Genomic DNA, 15,605 nt, shown 5'->3' with positions numbered 1-15,605 from the left:
TTGTCGATGGACATTTAGGTTATTAACTGTATTAATAATTGTAATATTGTTATTAACTGATAAGCATAATTTATTAATTATATTTGACTTAGTATACGTAAAACATAGGATATATACTATGTATACATACATATACTATGTTGCATGAATACTAAATTTAGTATAAATAAATATATATATATATATCTCCCCTATATATATGGGAGAAATTTCCCAAGAAATATCTGGGACCTACTTGTACTAAAATTTTATTGTATACTAAATATATCTGTATTTGCATATTGCTAAATCTGGCAACCCTGCCCCTTGCATCTGGGGAGAGAAATTTACAGAGTGTGCGGGGGTCTCAAGGTGGCATGCTCACTGGTGAAGGAGAGTTTGGGGACGGATGGAAATGAGCGTTTGGATGCGACATGCCGAGGGCCTTAATCACCACCTGGGGAAACAGAGAAAGGAGGGCCAGTCCCTACACTTGCTGCGTCTACCTTTCCCACTTTCTACCAGGTTCTTCTACCTTTAGTTTGCTAACCTAGATGACAGCCAGAGGTGATATTTACAGCTCACCTGGATTGCTCCTTCAGTGACAAGAATTATAACTCTGGTTTCTGTGACCTGGGCTAGCTTATCTGTGGGCCCAGAGCGGGTGCTGTCTAAAACTTATGTATTTTTCTTTTAGTAAAACTTTGTTCTTCCTCTGTCATAAAGGGACAGTCTCTCTCCTTGCTTCTTTTCTTTTCCTCTCTACCAAAGTTCCTGGCGTGTCCTTCAGGTAAAACATCTTCCTTCCCGTCGGCACCTGGAGGATCTATGTTGAAGGTTTCTCAGACGTGGCCAGACTGGAGGTTATTTCAGCTCCTGGACCCCCAGTTAAGATGCTAAAACAAATGATGCTCTAACCTCCTCTTCTGATCTTGCTCTAAACCTGAGCTTTTTGTGTTTGAAATTGTGTTTTTAATAAGAAACCTTAAAATTGGTACAGTGTGATGTCTCCTCTCCCGGAGAGGATATTCGTGGATATATTTAGACCTAAAGCACTTTAAGTGAATTTCTGCAGCATCCACACTACTAACTCTCTGCGAGGCTGTTGCAGGAGTCGGGGGAGGGGGCCAGACATTCTGTATTTACTATGCATTTCTTTGTATAGAATTTCTGAAACTGATAACAGAATCCAAACTCCAGATTCCATCTTCTTTAACTTTAAATAAAGCAAGTAGGGGCTTGAGACTATCATTTTTTTATATGAAGACAAAAAGTCATGGCTAGTTCTTTTAACCACCCGGATATCTTCCCACTTCATTTCATTCAAAACCGTATTACCAACCATCAGTCACACTCCTGGGTATATTTTTCCATGGAGCAAAATGTCCCCACAAAAAAACCTGCCCACTCTTGTTCGTAACAGCTTTATTTGTCATAAACATAAACTGGAAACAACTAAATCCCTTTCCAAAGGTGAATTGTGAAACACACTGTGGTATGTCCAGACCGTGCAATCGCTACTTGGCAGGAAAAGGAACATGCTATTGATACACACAGCAACTTAGATGGGTGTCGGGGACATTATGTTGAGTGAAAAAAGTCAATCTCAAAATATCCCATATTGTATGATTTCATTTATAATATGATAGTTTGCAAATGACAAACTATGGAGATGGAAAAGAGGTTCGTAGTGGTCATGGGGGTTGGTTATGACTATAAACAGATGGCAAGAGGGAGAGGTCTGTGGGGATCTGTGAGTTTTTGCAAGCAAACATGTGAGATGCACCTGGCAAAGGGAGAAAACAATGGGAGCTTCTGCTAAAGGAAATCATCTCTCTTGAAACCAGTGTAACTTCAGTTCTCTTGAAATTCGGTGCAATCCCTGAATGATTCTTTTTCTCATCACCTAGCCCCGATGAATCAACAGTAAACAGGGGCGACAGCTGATGAATCAGTCCTGATAGGCTGCCGTAAAATTAAATCGAAAACAAAGGAATTTGGAGAGCTGATCATTTTGGCGGTGGGAATAAGAGGCAGGCTTTACTGAGCCACAAGCCCGGGAGAGTTCTCTAAACTGCCCGTGGCTTTCAGGAGGCCTCCTTTTCATTTATGTTGTGTTGCAACTAAATACATTATAAACTAACTAAATTGTAAAGTTCACGTGGACTTTTCAGCTCTGCTCTTCTCAAGCCCACATGACAGTGATGGCCCAATGTGATACCACACCCTGTATTGTCTGCAGAACAGCGTGTGACATGGAGCACATAGGGTTACTTACAAGTAACAGCGGGCTTTTTTTTTTTTTTTTCATATTCTTTTCCATGATGGTTTATCACAGGATACTGAATATAGTTCCCTGTGCTCTACAGTAGGACCTTGTTTATCCATTTTATATATACTAGTTTGCATCTGCTAATCCCAAACTCCCACTCCATCCCTCCCCAACCCCGCCCCCTTGGCAACCACAAATCTGTTCTCTACGTCTGTGGATCTGTTTCTGTTTTGTAGATAAGTTCATTTCTGTCATGTTTTAGATTCCACATCTAAGTGACATCATATGGTGTTTGTCATTCTCATTCTGACTTACTGTGATTAATATGACAATCTCTAGGTCCATCCTTGTAGCTGCAAATGGCATTATTTCATTCTTCTTATGACTGAGTAATATTCCATTGTATATAGGTACCACATCTTCTTTATCCATTCCTCTGTCAGTGGACATTTAGGTTACTTCCACATCTTGGCTATTGTGAACAGTACTGCTGTGAATATAGGGGAATAGCAGCCTTTTAGACTTGTAGGTTCCTTTCCAGCTCTCCAGAAGTGTCCATTCACTCTGTAGCGCAGTTTTGCTTTTGCTTTTTGGTGGACCAGCTGTTTGTCCATCAGGTCCTCTGCATCTATCAATTCCTCAGCCCATTTCTCCACATCTAAAATGCCCCACCATTTTTTTTTTTTTTTTTTGTGAAAAGAACCCTATAGCATGAAAGCCATGTACATTTTCTGGAGCACTTTGCATCTGGTATCCTATTTATGTTATGCAATGAGCATATCAAACTACCTGCATCTGTTCTTTATTATTTATTTTTTATTTTTGGCTGTGTTGGGTCTTCGTTTCTGTGCGAGGGCTCTCTCTAGTTGCGGCAAGCGGGAACCACTCTTCATCGCGGTGCGCGGGCCTCTCACTATCGCGGCCTCTCTTGTTGCGGAGCACAGGCTCCAGACGCGCAGGCTCAGTAGTTGTGGCTCACCTGCCTAGTTGCTCCGCGGCATGTGGGATCTTCCCACACCAGGGCTCGCACCTGTGTCCCCTGCATTGGCAGGCAGATTCTCAACCACTGCGCCACCAGGGAAGCCCCTGCCCCCATCATTTTTAAACACTCTGAAGCTCATTGGATGTCATCATAAGTGAAACCTCTTTTCTCAGAGAAAATGATTTAAAATCGTAGGAGCAATTTGAACTCAGGAAATCAAAGTTGGATTCCAAATCCGAATGGACAAATGAACAAAAAAAACCCAAAACAAACAAACAAACTAAACTGAGGAAGTCCTGTTGAGCTTGGTTGCCCTTTGACGGAGACATTCTCTTGAGTTCTGAAACAGTCTTTTTTCAAAAACAAGAAAAAAAGATTTTTTTTTTCCCCTGTAAGTGCTTTGGTTACAAGCCACATGGAACAATGAACAACCAAAGTGAATCAGTTCATTCTTTTCTAGGCTCCCTGTCACCTCTTCAAAGATCATCAAACAGTGTTGGAAAAATAGTTCAATTGACCCTTGACCAACATGGGGGTGAGGGGCACCTACCCTCCTCCCAGTGGAAAATCTACAAGTAATTTTTAGTCTATAGTTTGCTGTCTGCAGCCAAGATTCCTCCCTACATGAAGTTCCATACCCACAGTTTCAACCAACCACGGATGGTGTAGCACTGCAGTATTTCCTATTGAAAAATATCACCATATAAGAGGACCCAGGCAATTCAAACCTGTGTTGTTCAAGGGTCAACTGTATATAGATTTCTGTTTTAATGTAGTCTTTTTTTCTGTTCTCCTCCTCAGTGTATTTCCAAATTAGAGAAAGACACTTTACTTGTCCCACACTTTGAAAATACAATTTCATAGCAGGCCAACATTTTAACATCCTTTTTATGGCTTTTGAAGGCACCTGTCTAAGAAGGTGTTCTCCTTTAATTTCTACAAAGTAAATAAAAAAAAAAAATCTTACTAAGAGCTTCTGCTCATGTTGAGGAAACTGAAAAGTGACCAGAAGCTTTCAGTAAGAAGCCCTCAATGTCAGAGGCAAACAAATCACACTCCTGCTTAGCACTGTTGTGTATAAAGCAAGCAGGACTTTCAGCAGATCATGACTATTTTCTTCTGCAAGAATTTAGAGGCTCAATGAAATTTGTCAAAATTTACACCTGCCTATTGGCTGAATATGCAGGGAGTTGAGCAAAATCTAGTTTGTATTTAGACAAGATACAAAGAAAAATCTTTTGCTTTTTGATTTGTGTGGTCTTATTAAATTCTTCATGGAAATCAAGAAAACATTTTGAAACTCTATTTTTTCAAATCAAATTACCTGAGAGGTAAGGGCAACAAATTTTTGTTGTTCCTGCGATTGGACACATCACTTGATATATTGTAGGAAGCGTGATCATCAGTAAGAATTGCTAGAATCAGCTCTGTAGATAAGGGGCCAATGCATCTGCTATCCACACTCCCCTGTTTATTTGCCCATAGAACATTTTAGTTGCAATTTCTAAAATAGGAAATGTAACTTTGCTCACTTTCTTAGAGCAATCGAGGGAAGGGTATGACAATGTGTGTTTGTTTGTGTGGTATCCAGTGTAATGCAGTGGTCACTATTTCCAAATGAATACTGGTGTGTTTTGGGGAGAAAAAGATACTTTTGTTGACTTAGAAGGATTTGCCAGACTTATGAGTAACACTACCGTGTTACTATGAATATATATTAGAGATAAGATGGAATTCGACACTTCTTCACACGTGCAGAATTTACACCTTTGTTAATATTATTAACATATAAGAGTTGTAACTCATATATCTTTGTGTAAACATATATATATATGCTTAAAACATATATATCTTTGTGTGTGTGTGTATATATATATATATATATATATATATATATATATATATATACACACACACACATTTATACAGCTATGTGACTGTAGCTAATGATACTGTAATGTGTATTTGAATTTTTCGAAGAGGGTGTATCTTCAGTGTTTTCACCACACACACACAAAAAAAGGGAAAGACAAAACAGTAACTATGTGAGGTGATGGGTATATTAATAAGCTTGATTGTGGAGTTTCTTTCTTCCTATCTATCTATCACCTATCTATCAACATCAAGCTGCACACCTTTAACATATGCAATTTTTATTTGTCAATTTTACCTCAATAAAGCTGGAAAAAATTTAAAAGGGGGAAGTGAAAGTCTATTAAAAAAAAAGAAAAGCCATTTTATTTTCTATATATTCATTCTTATTTGTAACCTGTACCCCACAGAGGGGCGGAGACATTATTTAATTAAAGTTAGAGTGTTCACGATCAGCTCAGGGTCCGGGGGTGGCGGCGCTGCCCTTCAGGGGCTTCTAGGGAATTGGGAGTGACCCCAGGTCCTTGGTGCTGCATCTTTCCCCTCCTGTCTAGTCACAGCATCGGTACCCGCATTGCCCAGGCATACCCTGGGCTTTGTCACAGCCTCTCCTACATCTCTCGCAGGGGTAGGAAGATGCTCCAAGGCTCCATTCAGTACACAAGTGGGAGGAAAGTCTGCTAACGAACCCTGTAGGCACCGCCACTCCGTCGCTCCTACCTGGGCTGGGGACAGGACCCATCTGAGTCTTGGCATCCCCCAGGCCCCCTGAGATGCACGGCACACAAGTCCCTTACTCTCAGACTCCCAAGCTGTCTATTTCTATCACGTCCCATTTTCTCCCCTTGGGCCTCGGGGCCACCTGGGGAGGACAGGAGAGGGAGACCAGGAGCAGAAAGCAGGCTTTTCTCAGGAACATTTGTTGCAGCTTCTGTTATTCCATTATTTTTCCATTTTCACCCCTTACCTTTCCTGAGGCCACACATGCTTCCTGGTCTGGCTTAAATAAGAGAAAAACCCCATGATGGGCTAGAAAAAGGAATTATCAGGAACAGATGGAAATAAGTTACTAGATCACTGTGTAATCCCATTTTAATCAACATGAAACGTAGAGGGTATACGCTTATATGATATATAAAATATGAGAGCATTTTCTATCCTGAGAGAAAATTAAGAAGCCATAAAGGAAAGTGTACACGTGTGACTATACATTTTTAAACTTCTGTTTATTAAAATGGATTATAAATAAACTAAAAGGCAAACAAAAACTGGGGAAGGAATTGTAATCTAGAAGACAAGGCATTTGCATCCTTAATATGTAAAGATTTCTAAATCATCCAATATAAATGCAAACACTTTAATAAAAGTGTTTTATTAAAAGGTAAAGGACATAAACAAGCAAATTAGAAATGAAAATAAAATAATACAGGAAATATATATATTTGAGGAAATATGTCTTTGAGAAAATTTACTAGAAGTGAAAATTCAACATTGTCATTAGTAAAAAGCACACACAAAAAAACTGGGAAATGTTAATGTCTTATTCATCACCCTGGCAAATAACTTTTAAATATAGTCTCCTTTGTTGGCAGAATATGATGAAATGGGGATTTTCATAGTGTAAGTGATTTAAGAAAAACAATTTGGCAATATGAATTCAAAGTCTTATAATGGAACATTCTATTTGAGCCCTTTTCACTCCTTGATATTTATTTCAAAGAAATAATCAAGCTGTAAAACCTGTGGGAGCTTCTTTGCAATATAAAGAGTTCCTCCTTTCAGAAAAACTGTAATCAGGGATGGGATGCCGGTTGTTAGGTACGCTAACAGCATTTTTATGTATGGAAACAGGTTATACTAGATGAGCTGACATTTTAGTTAGTTATTCAACTACTCCACCATCAGAACAGAATTAGTAGAGAAGCCTTAATGAAAACAGTGATGATGATGGTGATGATAATGGTGATAATGATCATGACAAAGATGGTGGCGATTATAACGATGATAGTGATGATGATGATGGTGGTGATCACAAAGGGAGAGAAAAATTAAAAACGGTAAGGTAATCTACCACAGATGTTTATAGCACCATTTTAAGGAAAAAAAAATGTATGGGGGATTTAATGTCTTTTGTCTATCTATGTATCTATCTATCTATCTGATGTGTGTATATGTATGTATAAGAATAAGGCTTGGGCTTCCCTGGTGGCGCAGTGGTTGAGAATCTGCCTGCCGATGCAGGGGGACACGGGTTCGAGCCCTGGTCTGGGAAGATCCCACATGCCGCGGAGCAACTGGGCCCGTGAGCCACAATTGCTGAGCCTGCGCGTCTGGAGCCTGTGCTCCGCAACAAGAGAGGCCGCGACAGTGAGAGGCCCGCGCACCGCGATGAAGAGTGGCCCCCGCTCGCCGCAACTAGAGAAAGCCCTCGCGCAGAAACGAAGACCCAACACAGCCAAGAATACATAAATAAATACATAAATTAAAAAAAAATTTTTACTTAAAAAAAAAAAGAAGAAGGCTTAAAGTTTAATACATGAGGGTTAGGGTGTTTATCTCAGGAAGAATGAGTGTTTCAATGCTATCTTTGGCTAATGTCTATTTTCAGACTTTTTTTGGTAGTGAAGCTGGATGAGCCACATTTTATTTTTAGAAGAGAATGGTGATGTGGTGGGCATTTCAGAGCCTGTGCCCTGGGCTGGATTAAGTCCAGCCTAGACTGACAGCAAAGCTTCTTCTCCAGCTGGGACGCTTCCAGGGCACGGGGGCTCCCAGACCCAGGCTTCTCCCTGTCGAGCGCTGGATGTGCTCTCAGCCCGAAGTAGGTGCCGAGCCTGCCAGGAACCGGCCTGGTTTCGAGTCTCCTGCTCTCAGGCAAACCCACGCATCCTTCAGTGCCCTTTTCTAGAGCAGGGAAATGTCAGGCTTGCCCCTATTTCCCGGATGTGGGAGCCTCTTGAAGTCCCCCACTTCATTTAAAGAAAAAGATTCACAAGGTAATTATTGAAGGCTCGTGCACAGAGCGGCAGGACATCACATCAGATGAGGGCAACCGAATGCCGTTCAAGTGCAGCTGTTGCAAATTCAGTGCAGTGTCACCGTCAGGCCCTGGTGCCTCGGTGGCATCGGGAAAATAAAGGATCCATGGGGTGTCAGAGTTAAAATATATGCACATGGAGGGCAGTCAGCTGCCCTCCTCCCTTTGCAGCCCTCTCTCCAGGGCAGCCTCTGTGCCACTTGCAAACTGGCTGCCCTGAGGCCAGACTTGCCTAAAGTGTGTTCTATCCAATTTCTTGGTCTTTCAAGGGAGAGTTCAGTACAAGCAAAGAAAGCTTGAATCCCGTATGAGCAATTTAACCATTTGACTGAGCATCTACCATGGGCAAGCCATCCAAGGGGGAGAGAACTGAGCATAGAATTTGCAAGTGTTTAGGACTTGGAAGCTAGACTTTGCTCAGCCAACTCTGTGTGTGTTGACTCACGATTTTGTGTTTGTTTTTCCCAGAGATGAAACAGGTTTTTGGTTTTGGTTTTGTTTTGTTTTCCGTTGGTGGCGGGGCAGGTGCAGAAGAAAGAGATGACTTACATTGAAGCCCCTGAATATTAAAGGGGGGAACTTCTCTGTAGCTTGGGAATCACACACAACACCGTGGGGTGAGGGCAGTGAGACCAACAGAGACAGCGGGACCCCGTCTTTTCTCCCTTTGGACCAGCGCAGCTCAGAATGGGGTTCGAGGGCCTGCTCTGTTAAGTTCCCTCTCTCTCTCAGTTAAAATTGTCCAGTTACAATATACACACTACCATATATAAAATAGATAACCAACAAGGACCTACTGTAGAGCACAGGGAACTCTACTCAGTATTTTGTAATCATCTACAAGGGAAAAGAATTGAAAAAGAATATATGTATATATTCTAAATCACTTTGCTGTACACCTGAAACTAACACGATATTGTAAATCAACTATACTTCAATTTTTAAAAAGTGTGCTACAAAATAAAAAGTGTCCAGTTACATCCATTCATCAGATGACTCTTTAATAAGTTCCCAAGGCTCAGGAAAGCATCTGAACAGAATCCCGGAGATGACACCTGCTGGGAGCTGGTATGTGCCGACACCAAAGGGGACAGTTATCCAAGGAAAGCAAACTGGAGGTGATGCGGTCCACTTGGCCAGGGCTTGCTGATGTCTACAAGGCAGTGAGTGTCCTGAGGCCCCTTCCCTCATTCAAAATCAATGCTAAGAGCCGAGGCTCCAGTCTTGCCTTCTTTCTAATCCACAGGCACTACGTGTAATTTTCTCCCCTGTGCCCATCTTCCCTGTACAGATTGGTTGCTCAAGAAGAAAAGTGAGCTCCTTTGTCAAAACAGGAGCCGGGCTGCAAGCTGCCCTTCCCTCCCCTCCGGGGCTGAACCCACCGCCCCTCGTGTGGGCACCGAGCACACGGAAGCCCAGGGGCCCCGTGACAGTGTCTGGGGCCCTGGCTGCGGGAGATTTGGAGAGGTGATTAGGAAAGAGTACAGGTCCCTGGCTGCGGTGTTCAGACATTTCATCTCAAATACGTGAAATTCAGAAAAAGAGAAGCTAGGTTTCCTCTAGTTCTCTGTCCTTCCTGTGCTTCGGTGAGTTCCCGAAATAACAGGGTCTTAATCCAGGTCGGTCCACGACTTCCAGAGACTCGGATGTGGTTCAGGTCCTTTCTCAATGGCTGCCTCTTTTCCCGCCAGAACCGTGGCTCAGAGGCGGTGGATGTGGAATTGACCGACCTCATTATTATTTTTATCTCCTAAGCCAGGAAAAGAAATTAAACTGTTTGATATCAATTTGATTGTTTTGTCTCTCTTAAAACAAACAACCATTGAAGAAGCACCTTCAGTAGGTAGCTCCGTTCCCAGCAGGAGCAGCCCTCTCCCAGGACAGCTGTGTCTCTGCTCTTTCCCATCACCTTCCAGAAACATGCCCTGTGCTTCCGGCCACTGGCTCCTCCTCCTCCTTCATGTCTCAGCTTCAGCGTGATGTCTTCGGACACTTCTGTCCACCCAAGCAGACCCACCCTCCGCCCCCCACACCACTACTTCCTAACATGTCCTCTGTGTCTCTCCTTCCCAGCACTCATCATTCTTGTAAATCTTTTACAACCACCATCTGCTTTATCCACTCAACTCTTAGGAGACCAGGCAGGAGTTGACCCAGTCTTATCTCTGTAGCCACAAGGCTGAGTAAGCACCAGGCACAAAAGAGCCTTAACATATATCAGTTGAATTCGTGAATGAATAAATAAACCAAAAGTTGAATATTAGACATATCAATACTTAGTGATTTCCATGACTCCCCACCAGAGATTTATCATCAGCCATCATTTTCACCTGTTGCCTTACCCTTCTCTATATTCCAGTTCAAATAAAGTTCTTCCCTTAATAACTATTCAGTTAGAAACATGTTTCACTGGGCCAGAAGAAGGAAACAAATTCCCAGATCAAAAGGAACGGTGGTGTGCGGCCACTAACTTCTGTGTTTCTGGTACACTGACATAATTCCAAGTCAAGTTTACCTCATGACCCAAGATGGCTGCTAGTGCTCCAGTCATTACATCCACATTCTAGACAGCAAGAAAGAATGTCAGGCAGGAGAACCAAGTGGGTTTCACCTCTCACCTGCATCTGTTCCATTGAGGGAGACTTTCCAGAACTCTCACATAACATTTCCATTATTCAGCACTTAATAACAGGGTGCACTTAATTACGAGAGATGTTGGGCATAGTGTAACCTTGAATATGACTGAGGTTTTGATTCTAAAGGAGAAAGATTGAATGGATATCTGGTAGGCAGCATTCTCCAACTTCTCCACTGTGTTTCCTGCATATCAAAGAGCTATCTTGCCCTGGGATCTATACTGGTATCTGACAGTGACATGCACCAGCAGGAGATCAGAGGGAGGGACAAAAGCCAAGTTAAAGTATTAATTTCCCCAGCAAGCTTCCTGTGGTATTGCAGCAGACTGGCTGCTTCCTTTACTGGCAGTCCCAGGTCCTGCCTGGTGGCCCTCCCAGCACAGCCCTCCCTGTCACTCTGCTACCATGCCGTCCGCAGTCCCTCACCCCTGCATGTGAGAGATGGTGGGTGCCTCTCTATTACTAATCCCCGGGGTTTCCCTGCACAATACTTTACACGTAGTCTATTAAATTCTCCCCAGATTATCCCACTTTATGCGTGCTACCTATGGCTACTAGGACCCTGAATCACATAGCAACTGTTTTCAGCCCTGACATTCTGAGGGTTCAGGAAACACAGGAGTTGCCTTCCGTAGCGCCATGCTCGAGGCACCGCACCTTCTGTGCGGAAGTGAACTGACAATAATATTATTAGTGGCACAGAAATCGTAGATCTGCTACTGAACGCTGCTGACAAAGTGGCAGCCCCAGTAATGTCACAAACAACGTGCCTGCAGGAGGTAGGAATCTCAGACCACACACTCGGATGCTAGGAATGTACGTTTATATTTTATAGGTGACCACATCACTGTTTCAAAGCCCCACTGTGCTGAGCGGCGGAAACCTACTCTCTCAATGCTAAGCCATCTCAGTTGGTCCAGCCCCGCCCCTTCTTCATTTCCATACCTTACTCTTTGGAAGAGAGTCCCTGTGAGTAGCCCACCTGTAAGAAGTGGGCAGTTAGGCTGCACCTCCTTGAGGATGTAGCATCTGCATAAATTATTTGGAATCTTTTGCTCAGGAAATTTGTCTATTTTTCTGCTGATGTATCTAATCATTCATTCATTTATTTATTGTGAATATCTGGATTTCAGGATGATGGTTTGCCTTGAACTTCAGTGCTGTGGTGGGTCTAAGGAAAGTCACTGACTAGCAGTTTTTTCCAGATGTGTCTCACTGTCAGTACAGAAGTGATGACTTCCAAGCTCTTGACGTGTTGGAGCTGACACCAGAAGTCCCCTTCCAGTGTTTTTTCAAGAAGGCCTTAAATCCAAATTTGTTTTAACCTGAGGTTGATTTCAAGGAGCAGCTACTGTCTCCTGGAAGGAATGCCGGGTCCTTATATACAGAGCATGGATTAGATGTACCACCTCCGGGAAAGTGTGAAGAGTGGCAAGGGATGGAAGGACCCCACTTCCTCAACCGCTTGGCAACTCTGCTTCCTGCCCTGTCGAGTGGGGCCACGTGAAGCCACCAGAATCACATCTTTCCAAGAGTGGCTTCCCCTGTGCTGCTGAGGTTACAGCTGGGAGAGCGAAGTAGCTTGTATCCGCACCGTCACCCAAAAGATCCTCACTAGAAAAAATGCCATGCCCCCAGCTGCAGGCAATTGGAAACTGTGACTCAGACTCATTTAAATCAGAAGGAAATTGTTTTCTCTCACCTAAGAGATCAAGATCTGGGGAAAATTACTCATGTGGTTGACTCAGCAACTCAACAATGTCATTCATGACTGATCAAGATTTTTTCCATGTCTCTGCTCTGCTTCTAATCAAACCGTAATTCCTCTGGTCCACAAAAGAGGGCTCCTAATGGCAGAACCACGCGTTTATTTTTTCTCTATCACACACGTGTGTATAGACATGTAGATGCACCCAGAAACTCGCCCAATCTTACTCTAGGAACCTTGGCTACCTTCTGTTTGGGTCAACGTAGGTGATGTGTTCTTACCTGGACCAATAAGAAGTTCTAAGGGGATGATGTGCCTTATACAATAAAGGACCTAAGTCTGGAGCTGGGGGCTGGAAGCAGCTTCTTCTAAACTGTGAGTGTGGAAGAGGGTAAGGCACCTCAGTAACGTCAGAGCTGTACCAAGAAGGAAAAGGGGCTCCCAGATGGAGGGCAGGCAGCAGCTGTGTCCACTACAGACCCAGCGCCTGGTCCAGTGCCTGGTCCTCAGAAGATGCTCAGTGGCTAGAGGATGGGAGGATGAATCCATCATCTCTTCTCACCCCTCAGCATCCCTTTCTCCTTCCTCCTCTGTCCTCCTTCCCTGGGCAGCCCGCGCTGCCGTCCGTCATTCAGTACCCACCGTCATCCGGCGGTCGGCTCATAGTCACCAGTGGGTTAACTCTGAAGAGATCACACTGTCCCATCAAGCTGGGGGAAAACACATTTCCGGTGCAGGATGGGACGGGGGAAGTGGACAGGTTCCAGGCAACTGTGAAAACACAGCCAGTGAGTAGCCCTCTACCCACATCTCCACGGCTGGGGCTGGAGGAATAACATGTTTCTAGGATGATAAAGGGTTGGATTCTGTCCTAACTCTGAAATCCATCCCAGCCCCACATACTGACCTCAAGCTATATTTTAGAAGGGTCAGGGTTCCAGTGATCACATAAATACAGTTTTCTGTGACCCAGGGGAGCACCAAGAACCGTGGGAATTACTCACGAATAAAGGCAAATACAACCTAGTGCGTTAAACCTGCGATAATGACAAACCAACAACAAGCCAGAAGCAAAGAAACAAAACTGACATAGTTCGCTAATAACATGCTTTTGAATTGATTGTGCGTATGTGTGTGTGTGTGTCTGTGTAAGAATACACAGGATTTGATTATATATTAAGAACTGTCACGCTTTCTAGTTTAACCTATTATAAATATTTTGGACACAAGTTCAGTGTGTAGTAATCAGACCTTTAAAATACCAATATTCATGCAAAGGCTAATAATTATGGTTTTGTGATCAAGTACTATAACCATATTACTGAAGCCTGTGAAAAATCACTTTATGTTTTGTGTCTTAACAATTAGAAAGCACTATTCTCTTTTGTTTCTCTTTTGAAGTGAGAAAAAAAGGCTCAAAGATATTTTTTACAATATATCATTGTTCTGCACCATTTATTACAAATGTCTGTTCCTATCATCAAAAATTTTCTGGAAGTATTTTATGCGCTCACCTCAAATATTTATAGCGTTCAGGTTTGAGATGACTTATTTCTATTTGCTTTTAACTTCCTCATGTAATGTTTCAAATGGCTCTGAGAGTCGTTATAGATGGTTTAGTGTTAAATTATGTAGAAGTACCACATTGCTCCTGATTGCCTGCATTTGATGAAGTTATGAAAACAGCGAGAATATAAATTACCATAGCAACAAAAGCATACAGTCATAGCCGGTTTCATAATTTTGTGCCTGAACAAAAGTGTACAGCTCTTAACAGCTCAGATGCAGCATGAACACTTAGCTGCTGAGTCATGCGGGGTCCAGAAATCCATCAGAGCTGACAGGTATCGAATCCTTGGAATAGTCAGTATTGACTAGCCTGGCCATATCTTTTTACTTTTCCATTCTTTGGAATGCCTGAGAATGTGCACCAGAAAATTTATCTCCCTGGCATGTCCACGTGCCTGCCATAAACAGGCACTTCCTGAGATTGGATGGAAAAGTCACCACCTTAGAAAAGCATGTCTTTTCCATTTGTGAGTTTATTTTCTCCCCATAAGCAACGGCCTCTTTGCCTCCAAAGTAACAGATGCATATCAAGGGGAGGGGAAAAAATGATATTACTTATATGTGGACTCCAAAAAAATGGTACAAATGAACTTATTTACAAAAACAGAAAGAGAGTCACAGATGTATTCAATAGAAAACAAATTTATAGTTGCCGGGAGGGAAAACCAGGGGAAGGATAAATTGGGACACTGGGATGGACATAGACTCACTACTGTATATAAAATAGATAACTAATAAGCACCTACTGTAGGGCACAGGGAACTCTACTCAATACTCTGTAACGGCCTATAAGGGAAAAGAATTTTAAAAAGAGTGGTAATATGTATATGTATAACTGATTCACTTTGCTGTACACCTGAAACTAACACAACATTGTAAACCAACTCTATACCAAGCAAAATTAATTTAAAACAATGAAAAAAAGTGGATAGCAATATTGCAAGTCCCATAAATAAAGTATATGCCTGGAAAATATTGAAGACCTCAGTATATTATGGGTTATCTTGTCTTTGATTGACAGAGCATGTCACTTGCTTGCTGTTTTGTTTGATAATCACCCAGAGATAAAAAGGGTAAGGAGGCACTTGTGTGGCATCTTATAAGCTTGACAGCTATCAGGAGAGTGTGTCTTTGACACAGCATATCGTGCCATCCTGCAAGGCAGCCGAGAAGTGTAGGAAGACATGGATTTAATCCTAATTCTTTTTTTCTGGCTCTAGAGAGTTTTTCTGGAATCTTCTCTGACTTCCGTCTCTCCATCGGTGGTTCTGGATGAGATTCATGTTATAAAATATCACGTGAAGAAGGATGTGTCTTCCCCAGAATTTATACTGCATCAGCATTTAAACTAATTGAATCTCATATTCTGGTACCTGGGATCCCAACAGATTAATCCTCACGATGTTAGAGACTCAGGACCCGAAAATACATAAACTGTCTTAAATCTTATTGGCAGGATTTTAAAAAGCTAAAGAAAGATAACCATAGTCTTCATGATCTTGAGAAGAAAAATTATAAAATGATGTGCTGTGTAAAGGATTCATTCATTC

This window comes from Balaenoptera borealis, assembly GCF_965194805.1.
Source record: "Balaenoptera borealis genome assembly, chromosome: 14".
NCBI classification, from domain to species: domain Eukaryota; kingdom Metazoa; phylum Chordata; class Mammalia; order Artiodactyla; family Balaenopteridae; genus Balaenoptera; species Balaenoptera borealis.
The sequence above is the reverse complement of the archived record's forward strand: the minus strand, read 5'-3'. Positions refer to the sequence as shown.